The sequence below is a fragment of the Triticum dicoccoides genome, chromosome 7B, assembly GCF_002162155.2.
Source record: "Triticum dicoccoides isolate Atlit2015 ecotype Zavitan chromosome 7B, WEW_v2.0, whole genome shotgun sequence".
Taxonomy (NCBI): Eukaryota; Viridiplantae; Streptophyta; class Magnoliopsida; order Poales; family Poaceae; genus Triticum; species Triticum dicoccoides.
The window spans coordinates 548,560,201-548,574,570 of NC_041393.1; the positions used below are offsets into that span (position 1 = coordinate 548,560,201).

The 14,370-nt window shown below is 53.0% G+C and overlaps 1 pseudogene; it reads right to left on the reverse strand.

Annotated features, from left to right (window-relative positions):
• Positions 1-2,224: 2,224 nt before the first annotated feature.
• On the reverse strand, positions 2,225-4,386 carry LOC119339100 (annotated as a pseudogene).
• Between the last annotated feature and the right edge of the window lie 9,984 nt (positions 4,387-14,370).

Consider the following 14,370-nt stretch of genomic DNA (forward strand, 5'->3'; position numbering starts at 1 on the left):
CAAAACAAAATCAAGTTGGTCGAGACACTCACCCTTTCCTTTATCAGAAAACAGAATCAGTCGTGATGGCAGATTAAGCAGCGAGCAGACAAAAACAAAAATTCCCTATTAGACATTGATTCACCATTTAACCAATTGTACTCTCTTAAATGGATCTATCTAGCACTAATCGTGGTGTTAGATACATCCATTTAAGGGACAAACTTGAGGAAGGGAGTATCCTTTAAAAGAAAAACATTTAACCAATTTGTAGTGGCTCCATCGTCTTGGCGTAGGCAAACGTCCGGTAGTAGTCTCCGACGTAGCCCCCCATGTTCACGACAAGCCTCCCCTCATCCTCGTGACCGACGCGCACCACGCCATTGTCTTCGTCACGACGCAGCCTCCTGCCCGAAGACGCCGCATCTTTCCGGCGGTGCGCGTAAAACGACGCCCCGTTGCGCACCGTGAGGATGCACTCGCCGGCGTATGCAAAGTGCGGCAGTGGGACACGCTGCTCGAGGATGTACCGGCGACTCCATCTCTGCCCTTCTTCCTCCAGAACCCATGCTTGGGCCGAGGCGTGCCCACGGGTGACAAAGCCCAGCCTCCCGCGCACCTCAGTCAGGTGGTAGCTGTTGTGCCCGGTCGGCATCGCGGGCGGCCGCGCGGTGGCAGAGACGACGACGTGCTCGTCGTCGAGGTCGAACGACGCGACCTTAGCGACGCCGCTCGCCGTGACCCAGATCCAGTACGTCTTGCCGTCGACGCTGACGATGCCGGCGGCGAGGTTGCACTTGGCACCGCCAGGACCGGCAGGCACCTCCCGCCACGTCACCTCCCCCAGCGTGAGCACGTGGACGGCGTCGAACTCGCAGACCCGTTCGTAGCTGCACGGGACGTGCACCACCTTGTGCTTCCCCGTCGTGGGGTGGTACGCGAAGCAGTACGCCTCGTGCCATGCCTCCTCCTTGCTCCACTTCTCCGTGGTCTGGCGCCCGACGAGCGGCCCGGCGCACGGCAGCGGCGGGATGGGCAGCTTCGCGCCGGTGGCCGGGTTGACGACCGTGAGGGCGCCGCCGGCGCGCTCCTCGTCGTCGCACAGGCAGAGCAGGCCGTTGCACGTGCCGACGAGCTGCACCGCTTCGCTGTTGCGGCCTTTGGCGGCGCTCCTCCACAGCTGCCTGCAGCTCCTCGCCGAGGCCGCCGCCGAGGACGGGTCGTCGACGACGTAGGCGATGGCGTTGCCTGTGTGCCAGAGGAGGGGCTTCGCGCGGCTCTGCATCTCCGTGGTGCGCTCGTCGACGACGTCGCGCCAGACCCGGCAGACGAGGCGCGCCCTGCGGCGGCTGCTCGGCGGGAGCCGCTGCAGGATGTCCACCAGCACGTCCGTGGAGAAGTAGCGTTCCATGGCCGTTGTCTCCGTGGATTCCCAATTCGATCTTTTCCATTCCCCCATTGAAGCCTTCCGCGTACTTGCCCGATCGTGTCGTTTAAAACGGGCAAAGGGTTCATCGGAGCCCGGCTTAGTTACCGAGGTTGTGGATTGTTTTTATCGTTCCTGACTTACCGAGGGTTGTGAACTTGCGCTCGTTTTTGGCTGGAACTTACGTGGCTGTCAAGCTCAGTGTGAAAGGTTCGGATGGAATTTGACAACGCAATGCCGAGAAGTTGCAGGGGCTGCAGATTTTTTGTGACTTCTCACCGTGGATTAAGGACCGGAACATCCGAGGAATGTCTCGTAAATACTCCCTCCTAAAAAAATATAAGAGCGTTTGAATTACTAAAGAGGGAGTGGTTTCTTTACGTAGCGGGGAGGTGCTGGAGTTGCCCAACTCCAACGGCTCCCTTCAATAAAAATCTTTTCTGTAAAACTGATTTTCTGGCCTTCCTTTTCGGAATTCAGAAATCCATTCAGTTATAAGGATGGTTTTGGTACGGATTCACGGAACACGCTAATCAAACTCCACGACTGCATACTGTTCGGGATTTAGAAATCCATATGATTCATGCACTCCAAAGGATGATTCATCAGTAGATGGGATAAATCTACCCAAGAACGATCACCAACTCAAGCAGCATGTTCCAGAACAAACTTTCAGGCACGATTTGGTTTCGAATTCTGCAGACGATCAAAGTCAACGAACTGGCTGTTCACCACAATTCTAAAAATCAAACACACCTAGCGTACTCCTTAATTTGCCCTGCCTGGCGAGGCCGTGCATTTGGTAGCACGTTAGGGCGAAAAATACCTTGCAAACAGAGGCGAGCAAATTTGATGATCGATCTAGTCGAACACAGCCAGCTTCTGGTACTCATCGCCGGAGATGGCCTCCATCATAATGGCCTCGGGGTTCACCACGCCGTCCTTCTTCAGGAAGATCTTGAGGAAGTTCTTGGAGAAGCCGCTCACCATGGCCACCCCAGGCTGTGTCGCCGTCACCGGCGTCGATTTAGAGTCCCGCAGGTTCCAGAAGATGATTTGCGGCACCACGTCCCCGTACCCGGCGTCCCTAAACTTCTGGCAGATCACTTCATAGTCTGTGCCCCACGACCGCTGCACCTCCTCCTCCTCCTCGTCCTCGTCCTCAGAGTAGTCATCGTGGTCGTCGTCCTCGCACCCCGACGCCTGGTCGAACTCCATGTCGCTGTACACAAACACAGTCCTGATCATCTTCTCCGGCGCCAGCCGGGCTTCCACCGCCGTGCGGAGGATCTGGTCGAACACTGCCTGGAAGTTGGTGTTCATGTCCCAGTCCATACGCTGCACAAACCTCATCTTCTCACGGAGGGTGTTGCCGTTGATGAGCTGGAGCTCGGGCCTCTCGCTGAAGGTGATCACCTTGCCCGCCCACGGCTCCTCGCTGAGCTCCGACGTGAGCACGCCGAGCGCGATGCACACCTCCATGGGAGTGCCGGTCATGCTGCCGGACACGTCGCAGACTGAGATGCAATTGCACAACGACCCCTTGGAGCGGAGGTCGTCCACCATGCGGCGCCACTGCAGCTCCGACACTTCGTCCTCCTCGCCGCGGTAGGCGGCCGCCGCGATCTCGTGGGGCAGCAGCGCCCCGGCCGAGATCTTGGCCTTGCCGGCCTCCACGTCCTCCAGGTACTTGTCGAAGCGCTCCTCGTCGTGCTTCTTGAAGAGGACCTTATAGCGCCTCATGGCCACCGAGGCCACGCGGGTGTAGGGCAGCTCCAACCACCGCTGCGCGCTCATGTACACTTCAGGGAGCTCCAGGACCTTGCGCAGCGGCACGAGCACCTCGCGGCGGAGGCGGTGGAGGGTTTGGTACGTGTAGTGCTCGTCGGAGAGCTGGGCGTACTCGGGGTCCGAGTCCCGCGGGAAGAGGCGGCGTGCGATGGCCTCGCAGAGCAGCGTGGTGCGGTCGAACGACGAGCCCGGCGTGGGGCACCACTTGGCGGCGAGCCCGATCTTCCTCTTCTTGCCGTCGAGGGCCAGCTGCTCGAGGTCCGTCGCAAGGAGGGCGGCGAAGAAGTCGGCGACAACGTCGAACAGGAAGCGGTAAGCACGGTCGCCGTAGTACGTCTCCAGCGACTGCACGGCGAGCTTGGCCACCTTGCGGACCTTCTTCGACGGCCGCAGCTTAGTTGCCGCCGTCTTCGTCTTCTGGTCCACCTTCGGCTTCTGCCCGGGCGGCTCCTGGACCGGGACAGGGGCGGCCTCCACCTCCATGGGTTTGCCCTTGCCGGAACTGGAGAGGGCCGCGGAGAGGTAGGCGCCGAACATGGGCTTTGGCGGCACAGGGGCCAGCACGCGGGCTTGCTTGCGATCGGCCAGCCTAGGCTTGCCGGGGTCCTTCTCCTTCCTGCCCGCCTTCTCGGCGGCCGCGCTCTCCCTGGCGAGCTTGCGCGCGTCAGGGCCGTGGATGAGGCGGAAGAGCAGCTCGGGCAAGTCCTTGAGGTAGCCGAACTCGGCGAGCGCGGCGACGTTGCCAGCGAGCGTCCGGGGGTGGTTCTGGTGCAGCCAGAGCGCGGCGGCGTAGAAGCCCTCCTTGTCCGACTTGCCGGTGCCGCGGACGCCGCGCAGGTTGCAGGCGAGCTTGAGCGCCGTGAGCGCGTCGTGCGCCCAGGCAGCGGCGAGCAGGCCGCGCACGCGCTCGGGCGGCGTGTCGGGCACCAGTGCACCACCTGGAAGAAGAAGTCGAGGCAGGGGCTGCCCGAGTTGGCGTACGTGGCGGAGCCGTTCTCCGTGAGCGCCCTCCGCGGCTCGAGTTCCGCCCTGATCTCCGCGGCGGACGGCGCGTCGACGGCAGCGTCGAGGACGCCGACGGAGGGGTGCGAGTGCGGCCCGGCGGAGCCGGGAGACGGGCGCGCGCCGCGGATGACGGGAGGGCCGAGGAGGGGGCGCGGCGGCGCGGCGGGCTCCGTCTCCGTTGCCATGACGACTAGGGTTTTGGTCAGTCGTCGCGACCTGATGCGACTAATAATGTTTAATGTTCCCTAAAAAAATGTTTTAAAGTGAAAACTTATTACGTGATAGCAGAGAGGGTTCTGGGCTGTCGATTGAACCGACATGGCAGGTCGACGGTGCAGATCCGATCCAGGGGACTATTAATGTAGTCAACGGGAAAAAGTTACAATGCTCATGAGACGATCATATTTTTGATCCCTCAAATCGTGTGCTAATCACTTCAAGTGAATTTCTGTTGATTTTGTGACGTTTGAGTCATATTTTTTTGTTTGTAAATGTTTTCTTTCGGTCGACCCACTTGTTAAGGGCATCGCGCTCACACCTAAAAGGCACGTCCTCCCACATGGGCCCTACACAACAGCCCCCCTTCTCCTTGTCCTTTTTCACCGCGGCTATTGGCCACACACTTAAGGCGTCTATCCCTCACTCATTTCCCTCCACCATCATTGTGTGCGCCGCTGCGGTGAGCGTCGTCATAGAGGCTGAGAGAGGTCGACACGGGGAAGCTACAATCAAGGCACAAAAAGTTGCAATGGGGCGCTGCACCCCAATGACGTGTCGTCACCGCCGACGATGGAACTGAAGCGGTGACTGGTAGGTCATCGACCGTGCATGCTACAATGGCCCATCACCCATGCTGCAATCGACTGGCGACACAGAAGTTGCGATAGGCGAAGGCAAGGTCCTGGCGCCCGACGAGATGCTACAACCGGCCATCGAAAAGCTGCAATGTTAGAAATATGACAGGCAAGGCTACATGAGCGGTTTCCTGCAACGGCGACGAGGCAGAGTCTTGATTGTTGCTACATGCACACCCCCCCCCCCTCCCTTTTTTGCTGGAATCAACGCCCTGTTTTGTTGGGATCGGCGTCCCTGCTTGCTACGATATTCGCGCCTGGGAGTTGAATAACATGGTGAGCTGGAATCATCGTCTCAATTGCTGTTGGGACCGGGGAGGGGGCATCGTGCCGGAACCTTTGGCGAACACCTATGGACCAATTCTGCGAAGGCGGTGGCGACACGGCGAGCGGTGGTGAGCCGGTGGTGCTTCAAGCGTCGAGCGACACGCGTCCATGACGGGGTCAGTTGCGCTCGCTGTCGAGCGCTTTCTGGTGAAAAGGAGGGAACAGACGCTTTTTAAGGAAAGAGGCGAAGGGGAAGGAATACAACAATGCGCGCGAAGGACGGGCGGTGACGGGCCGAAATTTGGGCAGGTCGGCATGTGCCTAGCTTCACCTTTTTTTTCTTGTTTTCTTTGCATTTGCCATTTTCTTTGTGTTTACCGCAGTTGCACTCCTTTTGCGAATGGACTTTTATTTGTGCATGGTGTAATTGCACTTCTCTTTACAACTACATTTATTTTTCTTTTTTAAGGGCAGCGCTATGCGTCAGCCTATGGATAATAAAAAAAGATCTGCCGCCTCACTAGTATTGGATGGACACGCTAATGACCGTTCAACCTACAATGTGTGCAGCCTTCTTTTGCAACAAAGTGGTGTTACAGTAATTTCTGCAACAGAGGTTTTGTTGTAAAAAAATCTGCAACACAAGTCTTGTTGAAGAAATCTTTCTGTGAGATTTGTTGCGAGGTTGAAACATGGCCCTTTTACAACAAGTGCCTTGTTGCAATTGCAACATGTACTTACAAAAATAGAACATCTCACCGCCAACCCTGGGCGAAAGAGATTAGGACGAGGACGCCAGCCGGCGAGAAGGACCTCTGCTGGGGCACGACGAGGCTGACCTCACCGTCAAGGACGCCCGCCGCCGCCGGCTACCAGATGTAGCATCAAGTCGAGGTACGTCCCTGGTAGATGTGACATGAGCTGTCTCGAGGAGCTGCAAAGTGGTGTTTCATGGGTCCCTCTGTTGTTGCTAAGGGTGACCAAGCTCGCGTTGTCTTGCAGATGACAGTGGCTAGCGCGACAAGGTCAGCACCAGCAGCCACGCCGATCGCGTGATGCTATGGATGGAGAGCTCGGTGTTTGGAGGAGATGCGGGTGAATGGAGAAAGGTACTCCTAGAAGACAGAGCGCTGGAGAGGGTGAGGTTGTACGGAGCAACTCTCGTATGATGCGTGGTCCTCACCAGAACTCGTGACACCAGGACATGTTGTTGTTTGCTCTTTGCAACTTGGTTTATTGCGATGTGTTTACTTGTACGTGCACCGTTAGTTTAAATCAGATCCAACGACAACGGAAGTGGTTGATGCGAGAGAGCAATCCGCCGGCTGAAACCTAGCGTTTTCTTTTTTGAAAGGGCTCTTTTATTTGTTGAATTGCACTATTTTCTTGTGTAATTGTACTTTCAAATCATCGAGTCATCTACACAATCCATCACCTTCACTATTCGCTAACTCACCACCCTCCTCCCGTAACCCTCGGTTTCCCAGCTCTCTCCCGTTCCCCTTTTGCGGCGACGCATCGTCATCGATCCAGGCCGCCGCTCGCCTCATCCCGCCTTCCTCCGTAGCCAGCGGCGGCGCACTTCGGCAGGTCCCTCCCATCTCGCCTCGTCCCGCATCTGTGCTGCTCGACTCCCGCCTCATCCCCATTACCTCGTGGCGGCGCAAGGACAAAGGGGTGGCTCGACTCCCGACCAGCACCCTGGTTTGCTAGAAAAGAAAGCAAGGGGCGGCGACCACGGCAGCGCAGTACCTCGTCATCAACGGATCCTTCTCTTCAATAGCAATCCCAAGGTACAGACCGACACTATGCGTGATTGTGTGATTTTGCACGTGTATGTATTGGGTACTTCTGTTTCCAGCCAAAAACATTGAGCTCGTGTGTGCTTCTAGAATCTAGACTATGGCATATATTACTTTCTAGAGTCTAGACTATGACAATAGCATGCATTGCTCCAATACTCATATGTGAAGCAATTATAAAAGATCATGTATTGCTAAATTATGTTTCCAGCAAGCAGTTCTTGCCAAAAATATATATCTAATGTTGTACTCTCTCCGTCCCAAAATAAGTGACTCAACTTTGTTCTAACTTTAGTAGTCAAAGTTAGTACAAAGTTGAGTCACTATTTTTTTGGGACGGAGGGAGTATTATCTAGGAAGGATTAGAGGTTGCAGATTGTTTGGTATATGCAGAAGTTGCATGCTACTCAAGATTTCTATAGATTTGTTGTCGTATTATGACATAGATAAACAGACGCTGTCAATTCTGAACCTTGTTTTATTGTAGGTTTGTTTCGAGAAATAAGATTAAGTGAGCCTTAACTGAAAAAGCAAAAGGTGGACATTCCGGTCTGAAAGGATCGATATGGTTGACTAGAGGGGGGGTGAATAGGCAACTAACAATTTTTAGACTTTTCTTTAACAAATTAAAACTTGCAATGAAATAGGTTGTCTAGATGTGCAACTACGTGGACAACCTATATGATGCAAAGACAATAAGCACACAAGCAAGCAATGGATATAACTCAAGTAAGCTTGCAAAAGTAAAGGGACAAGATAACCAAGAGTGGAGCCGGTGGAGACGAGGATGTGTTACCGAAGTTCCTTCCTTTTAAAGGGAAGTACGTCTCCGTTGGAGCGGTGTGGAGGCACAATGCTCCCCAAGAAGCCACTAGGACCACCGTAATTTCCTCACGCCCTCACACAATACGAGATGCCGTGATTCCACTATTGGAGCCCTTGAAGGCGGCAACCGGACCTTTACAAACAAGATTGGAGCTATCTCCACAACACTTGGAGGCTCCCAACAACACCACGAAGCTTCATCACAATGGAGTATGGCTTCGAGGTGACCTCAACCGTGTAGGGTGCTCAACACACAAGAGTAACAAGATCCGCTAGGGATAAGTGGGGGGAATCAAATTTCTCTTGGTGGAAGTGTAGATCTGGGCCTTCTCAACCAATCCCGAGCAAATCAACAAGTTTGATTGGCTAGGGAGAGAGATCGGGCGAAAATGGAGCTTGGACCAACAATGGAGCTTTGGGGGAAAGAGGTAGGTCAACTTTGGGGAAGAAGACCCCCTTTTATAGTGGGAGGAACAAACCAACCGTTATCCCACTCACCAGCCCCGCACAGAGCGGTACTACCGCTAGGGAAGGGCGGTACTACCGCTCCGGGCGGTACTACCGCTCGACCCAGCGGTACTGCCGCGCTGCCCGGGGCCCTGACCCCAGGGCGGTACTACCGCTAGGGAAGAGCGGTACTACCGCTTAGGGCGGTACTACCGCTCCTACTACCTCCCTTAGTGGCGCAAAACCCGACACGAAAAACTTCGTTCGAGAATCAAGGCGGAAGTAGCCCAGACGCACAACGGTACTACGGCCGAAAAACCCAAGCGGTACTACCGCTTGGAGCGGTACTACCGCTGGGGAGCTTCGGCGGTACTACCGCTATGGTCGCGGTACTACCGCTAGGGCAGAGCAAAGCATAGCAAGGGAAAACCTGCAGCTCCAGAGATGCGGAAGGAAAGACGACGGGTGTGATAAGGATGCGTACGTGTGATTCCACCCAAGTCTTACCAAAGTGGATCCCCTCTTGATAGTACGGTGACTCCTACGAAACTAGTCCAACAACAACGAAACGAAGGAGCTACACCGTATTGAATTACAACACCGAGGGGAGGAAATCGTCTTGTGCCAATGGATGAATCTCTGAAAGAACTAAACGCACACGATTAGTCCGCACAAGCATTGTCATCAATCACCAAAATATATTGGGGATAAATATGCCCTTACAATCTCCCCCTTTTTGGTGGATTGATGACAATACGGAATTTGCACAATATGATAGATATAGGATAAGCGCAAAAGCACAACCGTCCTAAAATGTAGAAGGGCTCCCCCTGGATGTGTGCTACCTAGAAAAGTGCTTTGGACTGCATGACACAGATGCCAGGATCAATGCTCCCCCTACATTTTAGACACCAACTACCTAAGCAAGATATGAGAGCAACATATATATAACAGGATAAGCATGGAACTCATAAGCTAGATAGACATAGATAATGATACGGAACGGAAGGTAGCATATGTCTCACACCATATGACTCGAGCTTAGGTCTTACTGACAGAACAGAACTTAGGTCTCACTGACACAAACCCAATAAAGCAACAAGCGAAAGCACAAACACAAAAGACGGAAGACACAAAGCGCAAATCCCTAAACTCTCTCCCCCTTTGGCATCGAGACACCAAAAAGGAGAGGGGGTGTTGCTACGGCTCCAGGTGAAGGCAAACGAGGGACACCCATCAGATCTCAGAGGGATCATCCACGCTACCATCGTCAGCCGGGAAGTGCTCAGCATCAGAATCAGTCCAAGGGCAGTGCTGCTGAATCCACTCCTCCTCCTCGGTAAGCTGATCCTCAGAACCACTAATCACAATAGCACCCATCTGACGCATGAGCTCCTTGTGGCGACCTCGGGCCTTCTTCTCAGCCACATGAGTCATGTACTGATCGTGAGACTCCATGCAAAACAGCTTCTTCACCTTGATCTTGAGCTTCTTGGCCCAAGAGGGCTCTGCCTCAGAAGGCACGTAGTCATCATCTTCATCCTCAGCCTCAGCCCCAATCTCCTCCTCAGTCTCCATGGCAGCAGCAGATGAAGGAACTCCAGTCCTAGGGGCCTGAGTGCCCCAGTTATCCTTCTTCCTCAGACGCTTGACATCGTGAGAAACCAACTCTCTAATCTCCAGCACCACCTTGAGATAGACACGATCCCAAGCCTTCTCAATGAGCAGCATAATGAACGGACCATAAATCGGGCACTTGCGCTCGGAGATAGCAGAAACCAGCTTAGACCACATAACATGAAAGATATCCTAGGACTCTCCGGTGCTCTGCACCTTCTCCCGCTGACAGAAGAGAAGCATGTCCACGAGATAAGAGTGAACCTGGTCCAGATTCCCGATGCGAGGGAAAAGAGTCTCTCTGAAGATACGGTGAAGAATATCCAGATAGGCAGGCCGCTCATAGGTCTCCTTCTTCGTCTCAGGGTTGATCCTAAAAGTGCAGTAGGGCCACAGAGCTTGCTTGTGAGTGGCATTGGCGCGACGGTGGGGGCGAAAGCCGACAGAAGACTCAAGTCCTAGATCTTCCACCCCAATCAATTGCATGAAAGCTTTCCACTTGACTGACAGCAACTTGCCATTTGTCATCCAAGTCAGAGTCCTGTCCTCATCGGTCCCAAGGTGAACCGTGGCATAGAATTGGGCCACAATATCAGCATCATAGTCCTTGTTGAATTGCATGATCCCGAGAATGTTCAGCTGAGTGCACATCTGAAGAGCTTCACCAAAGTAGTCAGGATCGTTCTCCATATGCTCGGTGTCGATGGAGTGCACATTGACATAGAGATTCTTCTTGGCTTTGAGAACATCAAAGTAGATGGCAAACTGGAACCTGTTCCAGAACGGACGGTTGACCAAAGTGGGTTCTTGGTCGACCTCATACGGGTTGCGGCGCCGCCTTGCCCAGAACTCCTTGGGCGGCATTTCTGGCATGGTTTTGCTTGACTTTGGCTTGACCCCAGGCTTCTTCTACAGTTGAGGAGGAGGTGGAGCACTAGAAGATCCTCCGGCAGGCTCAGTGGGCTCAGTGGTGCGTAGCGCTTGGACGAGGCACGACCGGGGTTGACACGACGAGCCTGATGCTCAGGAACCTCATCACCTGGAACCACACACACAAACACGCAAGCAACCAGAAAGAACGAGCGTAAGCCACAAACACGAACAAAGAGGATCACTGAGAGGTAGGAGTATGATGGAACCTGGTAGAAGGCGGTAGTACCGTGACCCTTGAGCGGTAGTACCGCTCCAAGCGGTAGTACCGCTCTGGAGAGAGCGGTAGTACCGCTCGAGGCAGGGAAACAGCAGTTCCCTACTACCGTGTTCAGATCCGGTACTACCGTCCTACCAAATTCAAAAATACTCCAACCAAACACTAATCCAGACAGTCTACAAGCATTCTCCATCCTACTCAAGCCTAGATCTGGACAAAAATCTAGAGATGCAACTGCTATTGCCCCTAGAAAGCTAGATTGGAAATCTAGACAAAAGGAAACGGGGAACGGGGGCAATACCGGCATCCATGGCAAGAGGACAAGGTGGGGATCGATTCCACCGAAGGAAACGGAGAGGAGTGCCCCGGAGAGGGAGATCCGCCGGAGCCCTCCCGCGGCGCCGGTTGCTGAAGAGAGAGACGAACAGGGCGAAGGGGGCAAGCGAATGGGTATGGGGGATAAGAAACTCCTCCTGCCCCCGATATAACCCCCAGCCCGCTCCTCACAGCGGTAGTACAGCGCTGGAGAGCGGTAGTACCGCTAGGAGCGGTAGTACCGCGCTGCAGGGCGGTAGTACCGCTTCAGTAACCACACGGCTTCTAGACCAACGGCTAACTCTCAAAAAAAACGGAAGGCAAGGCCAAAAGAACGAGAGGACCGACACGGCAACACACACACACACACACACACACACACACAACTGAACAGAGACAACTCAAACACAAACAACCACACGAAACAGAGCAAGCGGGCCGGAGCCACCTATGTTTGAGTCAATTGGTATGGCACCGCGAAGAATTATCCTTGAGCCCATGACCAAAACTCGTTGATCGTTTTATGCATAATGGGGGGAGGGAGAGTTCATTGAGAGAACAACACTCCCCCTATGTCCATGCCTACATCTAAGCTAGACACCAAGTTGAGTGGGGTGTGCAAGGGTTCAAGTCACATTGCTCGAATCAATGATATTTAGCTCATGCCTTAACTCGCGAAATCTTGCTTCATCCAAGGGCTTCGTGAAAATATCTGCAAGGTTATCATGAGTGTTGACATACTTGAGCTCGATCTCTCCTCGCCTAATGTGATCCCGGATGAAGTGATATCGAATCTCAATGTGCTTCGTCTTGAAGTGTTGCACCGGGTTGAGAGAAATCTTGATGGCACTTTCGTTGTCACACCAAAGAGGCACTTTGTCACAAGTGACACCGTATTCCTTTAAAGTTTGCCTCATCCATAAGAGTTGTGCACAACAACTACCGGCCGCCACATATTCCGCTTCGGTGGACGAGAGAGACACACAACTTTGCTTTTTGGAAGACCAACTCACCAAAGAGCACCCAAGAAACTGGCACCCTCCGGAAGTGGACTTCCTATCCACTTTTTCTCCCGCCCAATCAGAATCCGTAAACCCTTCAAGCTTGAAGTTTGCCCCTCTTGGGTACCATAAGCCAAAGTTTGGGGTATGAGCCAAATATCGAAAGATTCGCTTGACCGCCACATAGTGACTTTTCTTTGGTGCAGCTTGAAACCGTGCACACATCCCCACACTCAACATGATATCCGGTCTAGATGCACAAAGGTAAAGCAATGAGCCAATCATGGAGCGATATACCTTTTGATCCACCGCTTTACCATTGGGATCAATGTCAAGTTGGCACTTGGTGGACATTGGAGTAGAGGCCGGCTTGACATCACTTAACTTGAATCTCTTGAGCATGTCTTGAGTGTATTTGGCTTGGTTGATGTAGGTACCTTCTCTTCTTTGTTTGATATCAAAACCAAGGAAGAACTTAAACTCTCCCATCGAAGACATCTTGAACTTAGAGGTCATGAGAGCGGCAAATTCTTCATTGAAAGCTTTGTTAGGGGAACCAAAGATAATGTCATCAACATATAGTTGGCATACAAACAACTCCCCTTTGACCTTCTTAGTAAAAAGAGTGGGATCGATTAGCCCCACTTCAAATCCACGATCTTGTAACAACTCGGTAAGGTGGTCATACCACGCACGTGGGGCTTGTTTAAGGCCATAGAGCGCCTTATTGAGTTGATACACATGATCCTGGAAGAAGGGATCCTCGAACCCGGGGGGTTGCTTGACATAGACCAACTCATTAATAGGACCATTAAGAAAAGCACTTTTAACATCCATTTGTTGCAACTTAAAGTTGTGATGGGAAGCATAAGCAATCAACAAACGAATGGATTCAAGGCGAGCAACGGGAGCAAAGGTTTCACCGTAGTCGATACCCTCGACTTGGGAGTAGCCTTGTGCTACCAATCTTGCCTTGTTGCGAATGATGTTCCCATGAGCATCTTGCTTGTTCTTGAAGATCCACTTGGTTCCAATGATGTTATGGTTCCCGGAAGGCCTTGGCACCAATCTCCACACCTTGTTGTACTCGAAGTTGTTGAGTTCTTCATGCATGGCATTGAGCCAATCCGAGTCTTCGAGCGCCTCATAGACCTTATGGGGTTCAACACAAGAGACAAACGCGTGATGTTCACAATAGTTTGCTAATTGTCTACGAGTGCTTACCCCATTTCTTAGGCTTCCAACCACATTCTCCATGAGATGACCTTTGGTGGTGAGTTTGGAAGCAATCTTTGCGGCACGACGCTCCAATTCCTCCTCGGATGTCGAAGGAGGAGGGTTCACTTGATCATCTTGAGCGTCGTCATGAGCTTGTTCTTGATCTCGAGCTTGCTCATGATCTTGAACTTGCTCGAGGGGAAGAACTTGACCTTGGGCATCATGTGGATGTTCACCACCATCTTGTGATTGATCTTGCCCTTGGTCTTGTTCCCGAGGTTGAGGGCCTTCACTTTGTTCTTCGAAAGCGTGTGGGTCTTGAGTAGGTGAAGGTTCCACCGAGGTGGAGCATTGTCCTTCTCCTTCGGCCACAAGGGGTTCCTCAATGGGTCGGATATGACCAATACCCATTCTTCTTATGGCTTGGGGAGGAATTTCATCACCTACATCACAAGTACCACTTTGCTCCACTTGGGAGCCGTTATTTTCATCAAAATCTACGTCACGCGTCTCCTCAATGAGTCCATTGGACTTGTTGAGAACACGGTAAGCATGAGAGTTTGTAGCATAACCAACAAATATGCCCTCATGAGCTCTCGCCTCGAATTTAGACAAACGAACACCTTTCTTGAGAATGAAACACTTACACCCGAACACCCGGAAGTACTTGAGA